Source organism: Carassius auratus, unplaced genomic scaffold (genome assembly GCF_003368295.1).
Source record: "Carassius auratus strain Wakin unplaced genomic scaffold, ASM336829v1 scaf_tig00216415, whole genome shotgun sequence".
Classification (NCBI taxonomy): Eukaryota; Metazoa; Chordata; class Actinopteri; order Cypriniformes; family Cyprinidae; genus Carassius; species Carassius auratus.
This window is the reverse complement of record NW_020528560.1, coordinates 222,029-242,742: the sequence shown is the minus strand read 5'-3', so window position 1 is coordinate 242,742 and position 20,714 is coordinate 222,029. Positions and strand designations below refer to the sequence as shown.

The 20,714-nt window shown below is 37.1% G+C and overlaps 1 long non-coding RNA gene across 1 annotated transcript; it reads left to right on the top strand.

Moving 5' to 3' along the window:
* Positions 1-9,176: 9,176 nt before the first annotated feature.
* LOC113098139 (uncharacterized) lies at positions 9,177-11,668 on the top strand. Its single transcript, XR_003288953.1, has 2 exons — positions 9,177-9,340; positions 10,929-11,668. It is a non-coding gene; the product is annotated as an uncharacterized LOC113098139 (long non-coding RNA).
* The last annotated feature ends 9,046 nt before the right edge of the window (positions 11,669-20,714 follow it).

Below are 20,714 nucleotides of genomic sequence, written 5' to 3'. Positions count from 1 at the left end.
GATAGAAAGATTAGGTTCTTCAAAAGAAGGTTTAAAATAGGCCTAGCCCTCAAATTAGAACAGTTACAAACTGGTAATCCTCAGCAATTCCGGAGGGAAATACATAAGTTAGGCCCAAAAAATGAATTTGGTCAAATATTAAAAAAGTGGGAAAAAGATTACAGTGAATTATATGGTTATAGTAGTTCAACTTTATTGATGATCATTTCTTAGAAGAAATTTGTAAAGTAAAACTAGAGCTGGAAATGGGTATGAATACAATATACTATCAAAATGATATACTGAACAGTGATATTACATTAGATGAGGTACTTAAAGTGATAGACAAAGCCAAGGAAAATAAAGCTGTGGGCATTGAAGATCTCCCTAACGAGGTCCTTAAGAACCCTAACTTGTGTAATGTTCTACATTGTTTGTGTCACATATGTTTTCAAAACGGTATTATCCCATTTGAGTGGAATAGATCAATTATCAAGCCCATCCCGAAATCTATAAAAGATGACCCTAGAGTCCTGTTGAACTATAGAGGGATTAGTTTGATCAGCACAGTCTATAAAATGTACTATGGAGTCCTTAACAACAGACTTAATACTTTTTTGGAGGTTTATGGAGGGTTGGTAGATGTACAGAATGGTTTTAGGAAGAATAGGGCCATATTTATGTGTTACCCTCTGTGGTGACAGCTTGTTTGGACAAGGGTTAAAGTACTTTTGCCTGCTTCGTTGACTTCAAAAAGGCGTTTGATTGTGTTAACCGAGATCTTTTGCCGTTTAAATTACTTTCATCGGGTATCAATGGAATGCTATAAAAGCCCTTTATAAAGACCCCATTGCTTGTGTACAAATCAATAATTTAAGAATGGATTGGTTCCCAACGCCTTTTGGGGTGAAACAGGGAGACTAACGCTCCCCTTCCTTATTTGCTTTTTATATAAATGATCTAGCTCAAGAAATTATGCAGGGTAATTTTGGTGTGCCAATTGAGGACATGAATCTAAATATTCTGCTTTATGCAGATGACATTGTTTTGATAGCATAAAATGAAGTGAATTTACAAAATATGCTGAATATAATGAGTTTATGGTGTAGTAAATGGCGTCTTACTATTAATAGCGAAAAAACACAAGTTGTTCATTTTCGGGGAAAAGGTGAATTACAGAGTATTCATACATTTTCAGTTTGGCCCTGTGCCCTTAAAGTATACCCGTCATTATAAATATCTCGGTTTTGTTTTTGATGAAAATATGAAGTTTATAGAGGGAAGGAAAATACTAGCAGAGTCTGCGGGAAGAGCATTAGGTTCCGTGTTGAGCAAAATGAAACTATGTACAGATCTTGGTTTTTCTACATTTACACAATTGTATAAATCTTTGGTTGACTCAGTTTTGTTTTATGCTGCAGGAGTGTGGGGTTTTGAAGAGGTTTTTGATTGTAACTCAATCAAAGGTGCTTTAAGGTGTTTTCTTGGTGTGCATAAATATGCAGCAAAGGTAGCTGTTAATGGGGATGCAGGATGGGATCCATGTATTGTAAAACAAAGGTGTGAAATGGTGCAATTGTGGAACCGTCTTGTCAGTCTGCCAGAGGAAAGGCTAATTAGGAAAATTTTTAATTGGGACAGAGTAAAGCTTCACCCCTGGTCTGCAGAGGTTTCAATAATACTGTTTGCGTCTGACTTGCATATAATGTATCAAAATAATCTCCAATGTAATATAAATGTTGTCAGACAAGGATTGTTAAGTAAATTTGAAGATCAATGGAAACAGGATATATGGAAGAAGCCAAAATTAAGAAATTATGTTCAGTTTAAGAATGATTATGTTACAGAACCTTATATTTTCCTTAATCTAAAGAGAAGGCAGAGGTCCCTCTGTGCTCAATTGAGAACTAGTACCTTACCTCTGGCAGTGGAAGTGGGTCGATTTAAAGGTACACCAGAATATTTATGTTTGTGTGAATTCTGTGATCTCCAAGTTGTTGAAGATGAATTTCATTTTGCTTTTTATTGTCCTTTATATTGTGACTTAAGGAACTCTCTTTTTGAATCAATTCAGTTAAAAAATCCTGATATATTTTGGAAATATGAAGGGGAGATTTTGTTTTGGCTGTTTGAAAATGATGTTTTTGCTTTGGCCAAATTTATAGAAAAGGCCTGGTATTTGCGGCAAAGTATTTTGTATCCCATATGACAAGCCATCTCTATTTGTATGTGTACTTATTTTTATTGGTTTAGTTATGTTATGTTGGGTTCTGTGTTACGTCACGTGGCGTCACGTATCGTCACGTATCTGGAGATAATTGTTAAATTATTACTGTAGTGTCTAATAAGCCCATGAGGGCTGGGCACCTTGGTGTTTGACACTTAAATAAACAAATCAATCAATCAAAAAAAAAATATATATATATATTGTGTATGTCTTTTAATAACTATTGGATAGCTTAAGGATACATATTCATGTTTTGTACAGTATTGTTCAAAATAATAGCAGTACAATGTGACTAACCAGAATAATCAAGGTTTTTCGTATATTTTTTTATTGCTACGTGGCAAACAAGTTACCAGTAGGTTCAGTAGATTCAGTTGAAAGGGGTGTGTTCAAAAAAATAGCAGTGTGGCATTCAATCACTGAGGTCATCAATTTTGTGAAGAAACAGGTGTGAATCAGGTGGCCCCTATTTAAGGATGAAGCCAACACTTGTTGAACATGCATTTGAAAGCTGAGGAAAATGGGTCGTTCAAGACATTGTTCAGAAGAACAGCGTACTTTGATTAAAAAGTTGATTAGAGAGGGGAAAACCTATAAAGAGGTGCAAAAAATGATAGGCTGTTCAGCTAAAATGATCTCCAATGCCTTAAAATGGAGAGCAAAACCAGAGAGACGTGGAAGAAAACGGAAGACAACCATCAAAATGGATAGAAGAATAACCAGAATGGCAAAGGCTCAGCCAATGATCACCTCCAGGATGATCAAAGACAGTCTGGAGTTACCTGTAAGTACTGTGACAGTTAGAAGACGTCTGTGTGAAGCTAATCTATTTTCAAGAATCCCCCGCAAAGTCCCTCTGTTAAAAAAAAGGCATGTGCAGAAGAGGTTACAATTTGCCAAAGAACACATCAACTGGCCTAAAGAGAAATGGAGGAACATTTTGTGGACTGATGAGAGTAAAATTGTTCTTTTTGGGTCCAAGGGCCACAGGCAGTTTGTGAGACGACCCCCAAACTCTGAATTCAAGCCACAGTACACAGTGAAGACAGTGAAGCATGGAGGTGCAAGCATCATGATATGGGCATGTTTCTCCTACTATGGTGTTGGGCCTATTTATCGCATACCAGGGATCATGGATCAGTTTGCATATGTTAAAATACTTGAAGAGGTCATGTTGCCCTATGCTGAAGAGGACATGCCCTTGAAATGGTTGTTTCAACAAGACAATGACCCAAAACACACTAGTAAACGGGCAAAGTCTTGGTTCCAAACCAACAAAATTAATGTTATGGAGTGGCCAGCCCAATCTCCAGACCTTAATCCAATTGAGAACTTGTGGGGTGATATCAAAAATGCTGTTTCTGAAGCAAAACCAAGAAATGTGAATGAATTGTGGAATGTTGTTAAAGAATCATGGAGTGGAATAACAGCTGAGAGGTGCCACAAGTTGGTTGACTCCATGCCACACAGATGTCAAGCAGTTTTAAAAAACTGTGGTCATACAACTAAATATTAGTTTAGTGATTCACAGGATTGCTAAATCCCAGAAAAAAAAAAAATGTTTGTACAAAATAGTTTTGAGTTTGTACAGTCAAAGGTAGACGCTGCTATTTTTTTGAACACACCCCTTTCAACTAATTGCCCAATTGCACAGCCTTAAGAGCGTGCATATCATGAATGCTGGGTCTTGTTTGTTTTCTGACAATCTACTGAACCTACTGGTAACTTGTTTGCCACGTAGCAATAAAAAAATATTCTAAAAACCTTGATTATTCTGGTTAGTCACATTGTACTGCTATTATTTTGAACAATACTGTATGTATGTGTTTGAATCTGTTTTCTGAGTGTGTTTTGAGTTAAGTTTTGTAATGCCGTGTTTCCGAGTCTGACCTCGAGTGCCCATTCAACTTCAACCAGCCCACACAAATCCACATCGTCAGCCAGCGCCCAACCACGGGCTTCCCAAGACGTCACTTCAGCGACTACCTTGGGATACCCCCTTTCAACGACAACAAAGGGGACCCCTTTACACAGGAGACACAAGTAGTACCTCCAGACTCTCATCTGTACTGGTGTATCTAATATAATTTTAACCTCATTGAGAAATTAATGATTAATGGCTGTTCATGCCGATGCAATTTCACGTATTGCTGCAAATTTGGGATTCCAAATTTTCATTCTCTTAAACTCATCTTTCCCTAACTTCCGATCTTCCTGCAACTTGTGTGAATGTGTGCGTGCGTGCTTTTATGTGTTAGATTAGTTTATATGTCTTAGATTTATCTAATAAAGCCTTATTCATATAAGAGAAGTATCTTGTGTTTTGTGCTTACAAGTTAATGTCTTAAACTGCCGATCTTGTTACTGTGCTAATTGATAGTGTTTTCACTATAGTTTGGATATTAATATCCAGTGCAGATTTGATGTTAAACGGCTCGTTCACTGAATCGCAGGGCGTCTCAGTGATCAGCCGTGAAACAGTGATTCTGTTCAAATTTCCTTTAAATTATTAAATTATTCCCTTTGAGCTAAATTGACCTGTTTCCCTTACAGCAAGTTACAGTTAATGAGGGTAAGTAATTTCACATGAAAGATAAGATCAGCAGCAAAACTCATGACTCAGATCATATTATGGAGTTTGAGTTACAGATATGATTTGATTTTTCAGATCAGATCGTACCAGTAAGACTAAGGAGCTCATTGTGGACTTCAGGAAGAAGAAATGAAAACATGCATGACCCCATTCACATTAACGGGGTGGTTGTTGAACGTGTCTCCAGCTTCAAGTTCCTGGGAATCACCATCTCGGAGGACCTGTCCTGGGCCACAAACATCTCCAGCCTGGTCAAGAAGGCTCACCAGCGCCTTTTCTTCCTCAGGAAACAGAAGAAGAACCAGCTGTCTTCAGCCATCCTGGTGAACTTCTGTGCGATTGAGAGCATCCTGACCAGTTGCATCACAGTCTGGTGTGGGAACTGCTCAGTGGTTGACCGCAAGGCACTGCAGAGGGTGATGAAAACTGCCCAACGCATCACAGGGACACCACTTCCTGCTCTTGAGGACATCCAGAGGAAACGCTGTCTACATCGAGCTCGCAGCATTCTCAAGGACTCCTCTCACCCTGACCACAGACTGTTTAAGACTGTGACCTCCTGCCCTCCGGAAGGCTCTTCAGGAGAAAAATATAAATATTTTCTATGCACTTTACTGTCCATAGCAATAGTGTAATTATGTTCATATGTTCATAGTCCTGCCTATAGTGTACATACAGTTTTACATAATCCATCTGTATAGTATGTTCATAGTACACCTATCTGTAAATCATGCTGATAGTAAAAAAATCTGTAAATTATGTTCATAATACTTATCTATTCTGTATAGTTATTGTACATACACTCTCAGAAATAAAGGTACAAAAAAAAGGTACAAATGCTCATTGCTGGGGAAGTACCGCCAAAGGGAACAAACTTGTACCATATTAATGGATACAAAGAAGTACCCCTACAGTTTTTGCCTTTTAGGTACAAATATGTACCTTTGAGAGTACAAATGAATCATCGCTGGGGTGGTACCCTCGAGGTACAGCAATGGTACCCTTGTCATAGGTACAGAGTTGTACCCTTTTATACTGTACCTTTTGAGAGACAATTTGGTACCTTAGCAATACATTTGTACCTTAATCCACATTAGAAAAATGTACCCCATTAGATGGTACCAATTTGTTCTCGTTAGGGTTACCACCCCAGCGACGATGCCTTTGTACCTATAAAGTGGCAAACATGTCCTTGATAAAAAGAAAAGAATGAGAGCAAAAGAAAGCAATGTTTTTTTTTTCCACAATCAATGATTTAAAAGTTAAACAGTACAAATTAAAATACTGGAAAGAAAATAACGACAACACACCACAATCTTTGTTTGCAATAAACTTGAATAAACAAAGTTTTTCACATTTAAACAACTTTAATAAAGAATCACTTTATGAATGCATTACTTACTGCAATGAAAGAACATAACCTAACGCTTTATATTGACTAAAAGCTAATGTGAGTGTTCATTGTATGCTTAAAGGATTATTTAACCCCAAAATGAAAATTTCCTTATAATTTACTCACCAAATGCCATCCAAGATATCCTTGTCTTTCTTTCCTCACTGGGAGAGAAATTATGTTTTTTGAGGAAAACATTTCTGGATTTTTCTTCTAACAATGGACTTCATTGGTTACCATCGTTTTTATGTCCAAATCAATGCAGTTGTTTAAATGGGGTGTACGTGATCAAAGCTGAAGAAGAGGTTGTTTTTTGTAAAAGAAGATTTTTGTTGTACAAAGAAGTCTGTCTTACTGGAAAATAGGTTGTGATTCCTGAATTCCATGTTGATCTCAATGCACTGAGGCAGAGCTCTGTCTATCAAATGAATGCACATAAATGGGACAGCACATAAAATAAATGACAGTACAAGCATACCAAAAAAAAATTGTAGTTCATGCTACCCATGTGTCATACGCCAAGTCTTGTGAGGGCACAAATTCACTTTGAATGGTTAACAATTTAACTCATGCAGTATAGAGTTTGAGTACCGTTTATTGAAAAGTTATTTACAAATATATAAAAATGAATATATATGAAAATATATAAATATATGAAACAAGCACGTACATACATACATACATACATACATACATACATACATATATATATATATATATATATATATATATATATATATACATATATATACAACACATCAACATTATGAAAACTTATTAAATTAATGCTTAATGTAATCACAAAATTTGGTCACAAGACAGACATGCAAGAAACAACTAACTTAACTTACAGTAATGATATTGCTATTTTAGATTTGGGTTTGATTTGACATCAAATTTAATCTGTGAGAAATGTTTCAGATTGTTTAGGCACACACAGCATAACAATATCATTATTACATTATATTATTTTATGAAATACATACAGTAAATGCAGTACATACAAATAAAACACTTACTTTCAGTGTTTTCCTTGTTAAAAACCAATTTCCACTACTCCTCTGCTTCGAGTGAAAGAAAATATCTCTCTGAGGAAAGTGTAGGAGCACATAAGGTATTAATGTTCCTATAAATCAATCTAATGTTATAAAATAGATATTTTAAATGAGGTAAAATGCTTAAGTTACTTCTGGTCTCTCCCTTCCCTGAGCAGACTCCGCGTCTGCACAGCTGTTCAAATCTGTGAGACGGTTAGGCTTGTTTAGGTGCGCACAGCATTTTAATATTGTCATAAAATAAAAAAAAATATCTTATAAAATACATGTAAACAAGGTAAAAGACTTACTTATGGTGTTCTCCTTTGATAAAACCAAATTCCCCATCTTCTCCCCATCATGAGTGAAAAAATATCTCTCTTGAGAAAAAGTTTTGGAAAACAGCACATAAATATCGCTATAAATCAATATACATATTTTAAACGAGATAAAAACACTTACTTTCAGAATTCCCTCATAGAAAATAAATGACATCCTCGTCTGTTCTTGCTTTGCGATTGAAAGGAAATGTCGTTGAGAAAAGTTTATGCACACACAGCAAATAAATATGGTTATAAAACGATATGATAGTATAAAACACATTTTATGAATAAGATTAAATACTTTATTCCTCCGTTTTCCATCCTCACATGCGCCGCATCGCGAGCAAAAGAAAATGGCGTCTGTGAAAAATATTTCAGATGGAACAGGCAGACGCACATGAGCACACGAGTCCCGGATGTGACTAATATAACACTCAACAGTGTTAATAAAGGTAACTCTGCGTATTTATTCCGCCAGAGGGGGCTGTTTGCACTAGCTAGTGTTAATTCTACACCACAACTTTTAACTCTTTATTCTAAAAGTACCAACACTAGGATTTCAAAACTGGAGATGTTGCTGTGCAGAGGATTATTCAGCATACCACATTTACAAATTATGACAAAGGCCCTATCCGTCTTAGAAAAGGCACGCATAAGTAGCTGCTTCCCCACAGGAAGTGTACCCTTTGACTTGAATAAGGTACTTTTTTGTACCCTACAGGATGTGTACCCTAAAGGTACTTCTAAGTACCCAATGGGAAGATGATAGGACCTTTAATGGTACATTTGTGAATGTTTTACCTTAAATATTACTTTATATGACCTTTTCAAAGGGTACATATATGTACCTTTCACCATGCATATTTCATTGTGTACCCTTTTTCGTTACTCAGCTGGATACATGTTTGTTCCTTTGCTGGCACATTTGTGAAATTTGTACCTTAAAGTACTTAATTGTACCCTCACTGTACCTTTATTTCTGAGAATGTATTGTAGACCTTTTATATTCTCTACTTACTACTTATTGCACTTCTGGTTAGAAGCTAACTGCATTTCGTTGCCTTGTACCTACATGTGCAAGTTGAATCTAATCTAATCAGCACGTTGTTTTGCGAGGGTTTCCTCTTAACTCATTCCAAAACAAACTCCAGCATATTCAGTTGTCAGACACGTCTGGAATCATCATACAGGACAATGTTCTATGGTCAGATGAAACTTAATAGTGATATGTTCAGGGTTAATTATACTGCTGGATCTTTAGTGTTATGTTTCAATAAAGCAGGGTTTTAGCTCCAACTCTGATCAACCTCACCTATCTCTGATCTACATGAACTCATGAATGACATGATACTTCTCATAGGATAAAACCTTTTTATCCTCTTATCTAAACAAACAGCCTTTGGAAGGACTAGTGTGTGCCTGGCCTGAAAGCAGTAATTTTTCTTATTTGAGCATAAAATAATCTTTTTGTCAACAACACTTCTTTTTCATAATTATGTAACATGATTGTGCAATGGTATCATGTTGCCATTGCTATTTCTCTGAACTCTCTTACTAGCTAAAATGCAAAATGTGCACTTTGTCAGGTTACAACAGATCAGTGAAAAATACGTCATCTGCTGTGGGCGTAAGTCTTTTCTTTAGCTCTCTGTTACCTATATAAAGTTTTGAAGCTGCTTGTTGTGGATTCCTGCACACACTGACTGCCAGTCACCTGTTGAACCAACTGCTACTAGGAAACATTTGTCTCCTGAACTAAATATACAACAGTTATTTTCTCTCATATCTGCAGTAAGTATTTATTTGATATTCTTGATTATAGAGCTCGCACTATTTGATATTGTATGTAAAAGCAGCATAATGAACTGTTTCTTTATATTTTCACTTTACTTTTACATCTTTACACCTTTAAGATACCATCACAGATTAACTAAAATTACAAAATTGCTTCTATACTTGATGTTTATTTGGTTGGGTTTGTCAATAATAATGGAGCCTGCATTTAAAAATGTATACTGCCAGATGATGATCTGATGTTAAGACAATATAACAAATGATATACTCTTCTCTGAAGTAGGGCTGGGATAAACAATTATTTTTTAAACGATTAATCTAGCATTTATTTTTTCGATGCATCGATTAATCTAACGATTAATTTTTTCAGACCGATTCGATTTTGATTATCTCCCCATTAATTGACTACTAACAATTTATACATGATTTACATATCTGAATGAAAAAAACACGAATTCCTTAACATTGCAATACATGTTTATTGCTCTAAAAATTACAAAATAAAAGACTGACTAAGAATGCATTACTTTGCACTTGTATAGAGATAGCATTCAATAAAACCTTGAAGCCTTGAAAACACATAGCTTACTGAAACAAGCTTACTGAACACATAGGGCCTAGCTTACTGAAAAAAGTTCTTCTTTCAGATGAAAATAACAACAACTTGATGTCTAGCATTCAATAAAAAAGCTCACCCAAAATACTTGTTTAGAGCAATTGAAAGAATACAGTAACCAATGTTAACTTGAGGGCTTTAAGCTAATACAGAGAGTGCTTTTCCAAAAAAATAAAATAAATAATAATAATTAACAGTGGCAGCCAGCAGCCTGTCAAATTTCCGAATGCTCCACGTGAAACTTTGGCGTTCTGCCCTTTTTCTATCGTGTCTAATGATTTTGGTTAATATGCACGAGGGAGAGAGAGACAGAGAGCAAGACAGCGCTCGTGTAGTTTGAAGACTGTGAGTGCGCGAGAGCACGTGAAACTTTGGTGTTTCGCCCTTTTTCTATCGTGTTTAATGATTTTGATTAATATGCACAAGGGAGAGAGAGAGAGCAAGAAGCGCTCGTGTTGTTTGAAGACTGTGATTGCGCTCTCAGCCGGGTCTCTCTCTCGTACGCGCCCTGTCAGCAGTCATTCTATTCTACATCACTACCGATCAAATAAGGCTTTGACAGCCGCCAAAAAAAAAGATCAATGCAGAAAAACCCCTGGATTGGTTATATAACATTGGACAGAATGTTGATCTGGCCATCGCGTATATTCTGCGCTCATAAGGTGAACATTTTGCAAACGTTTTTTAGAGAAATAGAAACAGGTCGACGAATCGATGCGCATATTTTGTGTCGACGTATTTTTTGCGTCGATGTCATCGATGACCTCGACGCGTTGTCCCAGCCCTACTCTGAAGCAATCACAGGTTAGAATTCCCAAGCACTAATTCATATAGACAAATATCTTTTATGCGCAGAGTGCAAATCCTGCCACAGAATGACAAAAAAGTTCCAAGATTGAAAAGATTTAAATCAAAACAACCCTTAAGTGTTCTGTAAATATTACGTTGTTTCTTTCTTTCAAAATTCAGATCTTCCCAGCTCCAATTCAAAAACATGGGAAACGAGACTTCACGCTCAAATACCCACGTGGCCAACGCAACTGGGAAGCATCTTCGGATTTTCTATGGAGTGGATACAATGAGGCTGGAAGAAATGGTGATAAATGTGGGAGCAGGAATAGAAGGAACAGCATCAAAAACTGGACCATCAGTATCAGGGAACATTTCCAGTGATGTGAAGATGGTTTTTAAACCAGACTCCCGGATCCGTTACATTCACCTGCCCCAGAACGAAACATGTAACTTTGCCGGGGAAGGCGCCATCTATGCCTCTGTCCTTTTGGAAGATGAAAAGGACGACAATGTCTGCAGTGGTGTCATCTGCCAAAATTTCCATATCCCCAGCGACAGGTCTTTTATCGTTACTGCCAATCATACCATCAAATTGCAGAAGTATGGTGCAAGCCTTTGGATTGATGAAAGCGGCCGTGACCATCGATATTAACTACCACAACAACCACACATGTCCTCTTTATCCTCCTCCATTATCATGTTGTGTTCTTATTTTGATTAGCAGATAAGATGGCCAATTTGGCGAGGTTAATTGGAATGTGTACCAAATGTTATTCTGCTAATAAATTCCTGTAGGCCTATCAACTTTGTAATAGCTGAAATAATAATTTGAATGGGAATTTTTACATAAAGTTAGTTCTAAATAATAAGTCTAGTAAAATTTTATTTCATGAACAATAAAAATTCTTTTTAAATCCTTTTTTTGATAAACGGTCATTATTGAAGACTTATTAAGTGACTCAGATATATCACATAATATAGTAATTAAATCTCTACATCTGCCACTATCAGTCTTGGAATTGTGTGAGTCAGGAGATGAACACATACAGTAGAGAAACATCTTAATGAGTGGTCTACTGATTAATTTTTTGCATCTGGACTGCAGAGGTTCCGGTTTCTAATTCAACCAAATATAACTTTTAATTCTAATAAACCAAGATTGTGTCTGCACATCAGTGGGTGGGTGTTATACTTTAAAAACAGAATGCAATAAAAGATGCAAGGAGACAAGAATAGTAGAAACACAGACACATTTATTAAACAACTTCGGAACTCAGACATCAACCACAAACTCTCCACTCCAGCAGCAAGAATCAGCAGGAGAGCATTGGGGACCAAGATAACCACCTCACAAACACCTATCTCCCATCACACAGCCCAGCCATGGAACACTTATATAGGAAGGAAAGTGCGTTCAGGGGTGTATTCCAGAAGGCTGGGTTAACTTACCATCTTATTAACCCTGAACTCTGGGTTGATTAACCCAAAACCTGCTTACTCAGGGTATGTCGGTTCCAAAACACCAGTGTCGAGTTAGTTTAATCAACCAGCTGCTAATAACCTCGAGTTAATGCGCACGCACGGCGAACATATAAAGGCATTTTCAATGGAACGCCGAATTCAGGAGTCACCATGGAAACTAAGGGTGAAAGGTTACGTGCCGCATACTTCTCCAAGGCGGAGTTAGAAGTTTTAATGTTGGCTTATGAAGAGTTCAAGCCCATTATAATGAAAAAAAGCAATACAGCTGCATATGCGAGGGAAAGACAATTGGCTTGGCAAAATAATAACTGACAGCGTAAATGCGTAAGTTTTTTTATCATTACATTTTAAATATGCTTGCCTTAATTTGCAAAGTTGAACAATTGTCTTTTTGAGCATGTGGCATGACTCAACAGGCATTTACTTTTCTCTACATCAGTTTCTTAAGAATACAGTGCAATGTATATTGACTAGAAATATTTAGACCTCTTGTTTTATAAGGTGTTATCCTTTTGGAGCCAAAATAACTCTTTCCCAAGTCAAAATGAAACACAAAAACATTCTCCAAAAAGGTAATATTTTATTTTAACTGTTGTAAGATCAATGTCTTAAGTTTCTTTTACAGTATTCTTCCTATATAGCTGATAGAAAGAAGGCTGAGGCCGGTCTAACTGGCGGGGGTCCACCTCCACCTCCTCTCACCCAATCTGAGGAGTTGGCTCTATCACTTAATAAAGGTCGCCCTGTGGTAGATGGTATTCCAGTGGGCACTTCGTCAGACTTTGCTTCCTCCCACAACAACTGAAGTGACTTGGCACAATGTAGGTATACCATATTAGTACTTATGATTATTTGGTCATACATTTGGACAAAACGTTCATTAACTCTTGTCATTAGGAAGAAGGCTAAATGCTTCCCAAATGCAGTCATTGTTTCACTTGTGCATTATGCATACATATTCTATTTTACAGCATATGCTGTATACAGTAATCTGTTTTTCCTTGCATGTTCCTAATGCCTTTATTCAGTGTCTGTCATATTTTAGTAATTTGCACATTTTTTTGCAGTTGCTGATGGACGCATTGTATTATTGGATCCTCCTGAAACCACACAGTCTGTCACAATTTTTAGTGATGCATTTTAAGAACCAATTGCTTCTATGCATCTAGATCTTTCACTTTGTCTGCCAGACAAAGTAACATGCATATTTCCACTCTAGGATGATGATGAAGAGACCACATCTGCTGTGACTGAATTAGAAAGGGCTGGGAGACCCACAGAGGTATGATGCATATACTGGACAATGCATAGCTTGTGGTCTGGGTTCAGGATCAGGGAAGGGTGTCATCACATAGGTATCTTCGGTCCCCCAGCAAGCAACCATAGAAGTGTCCTGTAATGTTTGAAGTGTTTTGTAAATGTAATAAAGACTACAAGCATTTGTCTAACAAAAGGTACCCTGTTGAAATTTGTTGCACAGAGAGGACTCCTAAGTATTCGGTTACAGAACAGCTGAAATGAGCTGGTTTAATCAACTCTAAATTGACTGACTCTGGGTTAAGTGCGTGCACCACAACTATAAAAAGCCATTATCAATGGAGCGCCGATATTACGATTCACCATGGCAACAGCTCCTTCTAAAAAGCTGTCTGCATACTTAAGACTCAATACAAATTACATTTTTCTCAGTGTTATAATATCACAGGTGAAAACTGGCAGAACATTAGATTAATGAAGTAATAGCTAATCGTTTTATGGTATCTCATGGGCAAAATATATATATATATATTAGAGTCCTGCACGGGTTTGGGTATCCGTATCCAAATTTGGCTGAAACGGGTGAAAAATATCCAACTGTGTCAGATACGGGTGCAGGTTGGGTCGGACACAGGGGAACCACGGGTCTAAACACTGGTTCAAAACGGTCACGTGCAAATGTAAAAATAGGCCTAAGTTCCAATTTTTAAAAAAAATCACAACCGCTAACGGCTGCATGAGTCATTAGTTAACAGACCTAAAAGATCAAACAGCTGATTTTTTTCTTTATATATATATATATATATATATAAATTATATATAATTTTTTTTAAATGTTGTTCTGTTTTGTTTCAGGATCAAAAATATAACAAATGAAAGCGTTTATCTGTATTTCCAACGGATGAGAACTATGCATATACATTCATAAATCAGTCAATTTGGTATTTTACTATGAGATATTTTATTCTAATGTGATCAGTGACTCAAGCATTGATGGACCAAAGAGCACGTATTTCGACATTTGCAGTAAAAACGTGAAATATAAATTCTCAGAAAATGCATTTAATACCAATATATTGAAACATCTGTGTATATACTCCATTAATAAAGGAGTCCAGACATTGGAAAAATATCCTTCCACATGCGTTTTATATTTAATATGAGGGAAATAGACATGCATTCATGACACGAAAAATATTTAACTTTTAGGTAGCTAAATATTTTTTAGTAATTCTGTCAATTACACTAAGGTTATTAGCTACATTGTCTGCTATATATTTGCTTCTTATTTATTAAATACGGGCAATTGATTGATAAACATTGATCAAAATTAAGATAAAATGTACAAAAAATGAATATCTTTTAAAAAGAGTTTTCCATAAATAACTTCTGTATGATCTGGCAATAAAATTCGAAAAAAAAGTGTGTCTAATGTGATTGGCTGAACTGATTTGATTTCGGGTGCTGGTCGGGTGTCGGTTCTATTTTAAGCGGGTCGGGCGGGTGCGGATTTACAAAATCGGACCCTTGCAGCTCTCTGATATATATAATAATATTAATAATAATATTTTAAGTGCATTTTGTCTATGAAGGGCGGAGTTACATTATATTTGTACTTAGTAATAGACACTCAGAATAATCTTGTTTTCCATTTGCATTAAGATTATTTTTATTACCACACTGGCATATAATTTGACTGAAGTAAAATGCACTTAATTTAGACCTTTGCATCCCATTTTAATTAAGAGGTTAAGCATGAAAATAAAACTGAAAAAAGTGCATAGTGTGAACAGTGCTCTGTTTGATTTTAATATTCGGACAATAAATGTTGTTACTTTAATCAGAGGTGGACTTTATGGAAGAACATTAGTTAAGTTTACTCAAATATACAAATATAAAGTACTACGTTTTGTTTTTCTCACAGACAGCAACACTACAAAAATATGGTATTTTACAACATGATGCATTGTTGTAGATTAAACTACCCAACAGTGTATTAGTAGGCAACTTTAATTTGAATAACATTGAACATATTTAGAAGTAAACTGCAACATACACAGTATTGCAGAAGTAATATTAAAGTAAAACCATCCTGACAAATTATTTTTCAAAACAATACTGTACATGCCTTTACTTTTACTCTCAATACCTTAAGTATATTAGAGTATGCAAGATAATACTTCTACTTAGTTCAGCCAAAAATGGCAATTCTATGATGCTCTGCTCACCTTTAAGTTGTTCCAGGTTTATAATGTTCATTTTTTGGGTGAACTGTCCCTTTAGCTAAGGTTTTAAAATATGACTAGTAGTTTTCCCCCAATGTGGTATTGGTAGTTACTAAAAGTAGTGTACTAAAGTATCTCAATATTTCTCTACTAATTACGTTGTCATGGAGCTAAACTTTTTCTCTTGTCCTTCTTTCTCTGAATCAGAGCAGACCCCTGTACTTGTCACGGAGTGACTTTGTAAGGGCGGAACTAAAAGTGACGGAGATCGGTTCCGCCCGGACCATAATCCTCAAACACCGGTTACTTCCGGGAACTCCGGGAAAGGAAATCAGGGTTTCATTGATCGCAGGTGGATAGATGAGCGGGGCGATCATGGATTGGGCAGTGTGAAGAGAAGGAGGAGTATAAAGAGGGCCTCAGAAACTGCAGAGGAGGAGTTTTTTATTCTAGCCGATACGGCGAGTGAGTTGGAGTGTTTGGGCGAGTGCAGCGGAAAGAAGGAGGAGGATATTGTTGGCTGGGCGAAGACGGAGACATGGGTTTGGCAGAAACAGAAACCGGGCTGAGTATATTGGGATGTCTACCTAACTGTGAAATGCTCTATGGACATCTGTAACAAATTCTGAGTGGTTGAAAACAGGAAGACTCACCGGAAGTATCGCCGAAGGAGGCCCTCTCGACAGGTCACATAACAGCAGGAGAAGTATCCAGGAGCTGGAAAGAAGAGGGAAAAGAGACCTCGTGTTAGTAACGGTGTGAGTACCCTAAACCATCGTACAGCAGCATTATCATCTAGAGTGAACTATCTGTGAGCCTTTTTGTGAGTTTGTGGCATAGTATGTGAGCGCCAATTCACCAAGAGTGTGTGGAGTGCAGTGGGTGAGACTTTGTCCTTCGCTGTGAGTGTATACACTTGAAAATTGCAGTGTGGTGCTGTGTTTGTGTCGTCAACAACCACCTTTCAGGCCCGATGAAATCCTGCGAAGGAAGTGAGTACTGAGGCGGGCGAAGAAAACATCTCCAATTATATGCCGTCGACGACATCCTGACCCTTCTTCCCCACGTGACGGTGGCGGGAAACAATTTCAAGTAAGAACAGTGTGGATATAGTGGGAAGGATTAACGGTGAGGAGTTGGCTGCTGTAGGAGGAAATCAGCTGTGCGTGTATTATTATCTGCTGTGGAGTTCTTCAAAGGTTTGCCCCTGTCTTGACCTCTTGCCCTGTCGGTTGGAAGAAAGAAGAGGGAAGCGTTCGACCCACCCAGTGTAGCACACCCCGGGTGAAACAACTTACCTGTGTGTGACACCAGCGGAGGCCGTGTTCGGCCCAACGCAGCAGCAGCTTTCGATCCGCATCTCTATCAGCAGTTGGTTGAAGCCTTAGAAAAGGAACGCCTGACGTCTATTTCCTCAAAGGTCTGTGAGTTACATCACTTCCTGTTTCCCTGTATGCCCAAGTGAAGTCCCAGTTACCTTTGATTTACTTACCTTATGCCCAAAGCTAAAGCCAGCATATTGTGTTGTACACTCGCCTGTATGCCCAAGTGAAGTCCCAGTTACCTTTGATGTACTTACCCTATGCCCAAAGCTAAAGTCGGATCCCGGCAGCCATTGTGCAGCTCCACCAGCATCTGGACGACCGGGAGTCCAACCCGCTGGGCCGCCTCGGAGTTAGCCACGAGTAGCAGCAGGTATCCATCGTGCATTCTAACTCTCAATACTTACCACTTGTATCTGTTACGTCCAGGAAAGAAGAGGGCCCTGGACAGTCGTCCTGCAAGCCAGAACTAAGGGGCACTTGTGAATAAGCTGATTGTCTTCACATAGCTAGAAGGAAAGAGGAGTGAAGGACTCACCTGAGATCTCCCGTGACGGAGTCTAAGAGACTCGAGACTGTTACTCTCCAATTGGAGAGTTGGATTTTAGCCTCCCTTCCCCCCTTCCCCATACCTTTTTTTTTTAGTAATTTAATAGAGTTTGTTTTAATTTACTTACCGTCTCTCGTGTGTCTGGTCATTGGGGTGTTCTTGGGACCTCCTCGAGGTGGAAACTAGGAAGGGGCGTGACTCCCGACATCTGTGGTCCGCTCCGACCTGTGACATACTGCAGGATAAAGCTGACTGTGTCAGTGCTGTTGTTGTTAACAGGCATGGTTTATTTGCTGGACAGGTGTTTAATGGTTTTGTGCTGAGCAGCGAGGGCCTAACAGAGCTGCTGGATCTTCTGAGAAGTGCCACAATCCAGACCCTGGTGTTTCTCTTCTGTCCGCCAGTGGTACATCATAAAGATGCTCTCCAGAGTGTTGGACATGTGCCTCGTTCCACGGTCCACCACATTGTCCTCTGAGTCTCTGAGGAGGTGCTGGCCATTCACCACGAGATTCACCTCCTGAAGACCCCAGAACACATGGAGACAGCGCCGAGCTCAAACTGATGCTGTTTTTCTGATGTTAAACCTAAACTATGTAGTAAATGGTTGTAAAAAGTACTTTTAATTATAGAGCAATTTGTTTTAATGTGTAAAAACATTTTTACAGGATGAAATAATAAAAGAATGTTTTGAGAAAAAATGTATAAGCTGCATTAAACAAATAACGTACACAAGTACTTCTATTTACACGTGAATATCCAAAACAAAAATACAAAATGTACAGGAAAGTACTTATTTACAAACAAATTACACGCACAAAAAAAATAATGTATACAACTTGCACCACAAAAATAAACTACAGAAATTAGGTTGTTTCATTGGCAATATGACATTTAAAAAAGATACTGAAAACTGTAATGAATCAGAAAGGGCTTTATTGCCAAGTATTTTGTTTTAGTGACATCAGCTTCCAGTACACAGAGACAACAACAAACAGTCTGTGTGTTGTTGTACCCATGTACCCATTTTTTCCCACTGCTTTCTCTTGGCTAATGAAGAATGTATTTAAGCATTCTCTCAAGAAGAGAAAGCTTGTGCTCCTCCCTCTCTTTCTCTGGAGTTTTGATGTGCTCCTGAACAGCTTCCTCTCACTCTCTCACCTGTCCAAATAAACCATACCTGTTAACAACAACAGCACAATGGATTTCAGCAAAAATTGTCTATTAACTTTGTATCAAGTCTTTCCCCAGCAGGCTCACTTTCTTCAGAATAGTACTAAAATGAGAAAATGGAAACACTTTACACAAAAGTGTAAAAAAAAAACAAAAAAAAAAAACAAAGAGATCCTAAAATTAGAAATTATGACACAGCAGGACATGCATACAAAATACTGCAGTGCTTAAGTTTGGTTAAAACATTTGTAGACATATCGGTTGCACTTTATTTTACAGTACGTGTACTAACATGTACTTATAGTGTACTTACAGTGTATTTATCTAAGAAAGTTCTGGTAACACAAGGTAACTACATGGAGTAGGTTCAGAGTTAGTACCTAGTTATTACATAGTTATTGAAATGACAAAATTTCAAATGTAATTGTAATTGTAAAATCATTTTCTGTTTCTAACTGTTTTTCAATTAATTTTAAATAAGTACATTTTTTAAAATAGTTTTAAAAGTTTAAAAATTGCTTTTTTTATTTTTGTTATTATTTTTCTTCATAATTATTTTACTTTGTTTTAATGTAAAGCACTTTGAATGACCATTGTGCAGGAAATGTGCTATATAAATAAACTGGTAACACTTTACGGTAAGGGTACATGAATTATCATGACTTCATGTATAAATTCATGCATGAAATATGCATTAATTCATGCATTACTATCTCATGAATCACGAGTTCAACGTTTTTCATTCATGACTTCATGGATGAACAACACCTTAATTAAAACATTAACTAAGATGAGTACATCATCATGAATTATGATTTATTAGGCATGATCATGATGTTTTCTTTGTTCACAAAAAAATTGGTCTTTACCACCCATTGTGGATAAAGCTACAGTTATGGTACATGAATCATCATGAATTCATGCATAAAAAAGCATTAATTCATGCAAGTAAGACTACTCTTCGAATTATTAAAGGGATACTCCAATTTTAAATGAAATTTCACCCTCATGTTGTTTCAAACCTGTATGAATTTCTCTCTTCTGCCAACAGAAAGGAAGATATTTAGAAAAATGTCAGTAACCAGGCAGTTTCTGGTACTATTGACTTCCATAGTAGGAAAATAAATATACGCTGGAAGTCAATGGTAGCAGAAACTGTCTGGTTACTGACATTCTTCTAAATATCTTCCTTTCTGTTGGCAGAAGAGAGAAATTCATACAGGTTTGAAACAACATGAGGTTGAGTATATGATGACAGAATTTTCATTTTAAAGTGTAGTATCCCTTTAAGGGAATGTACAAAAATCCACATTACCTAATGTATGCATACGGGCTAGAACAGTATATCAATTAATGTGAAAACAGTTTTTCTGAAGTTTCCAAGCATGTTCATTTCTTCATAGCCTGCAGGTAAATGGACAGACCCCAAAATTGCTCTTTGTTCTTAACTTCACTGCTTTATTCTTAAAGGTATAAACCAGTTAAATCAACAGCTGGAAAGAGCTGAGAAGGAATGCAGTACATACACCATGAACTTTATTTTAAGTGCCTGTATATCTGAAAACTATTTTCAAATAAAAAATTAATAAAAAAAAAAAAAAAAAAAAAACCTTTTCAGACTGTCCTTTCTTTTAAAAGATGACCTCAATGTATTGAACAGATCTGGGTTAGTTGCTGCAAGTTCTGCAATTGGAGCCTGAAACACAATAGTATTGCGATCAACCCCAAGCCTTGTATATGCTTCGGCTTTGCTGATGCGTTCCTTTTTAATCTTTTCCAACACCATGTTGTAGCGGCGGATGGAGACGTCAGGTGTTTTGACTGTAGAACAAGAGAAAGCATTAATGGTTGAATCCAATTAAATCAGACCAGCCTAGTAATAGTGATGTACTACAGTTCACAGTTTTTACATTTACTTAATCATCAAACAAAAATAAGCAAACATTACATTTCC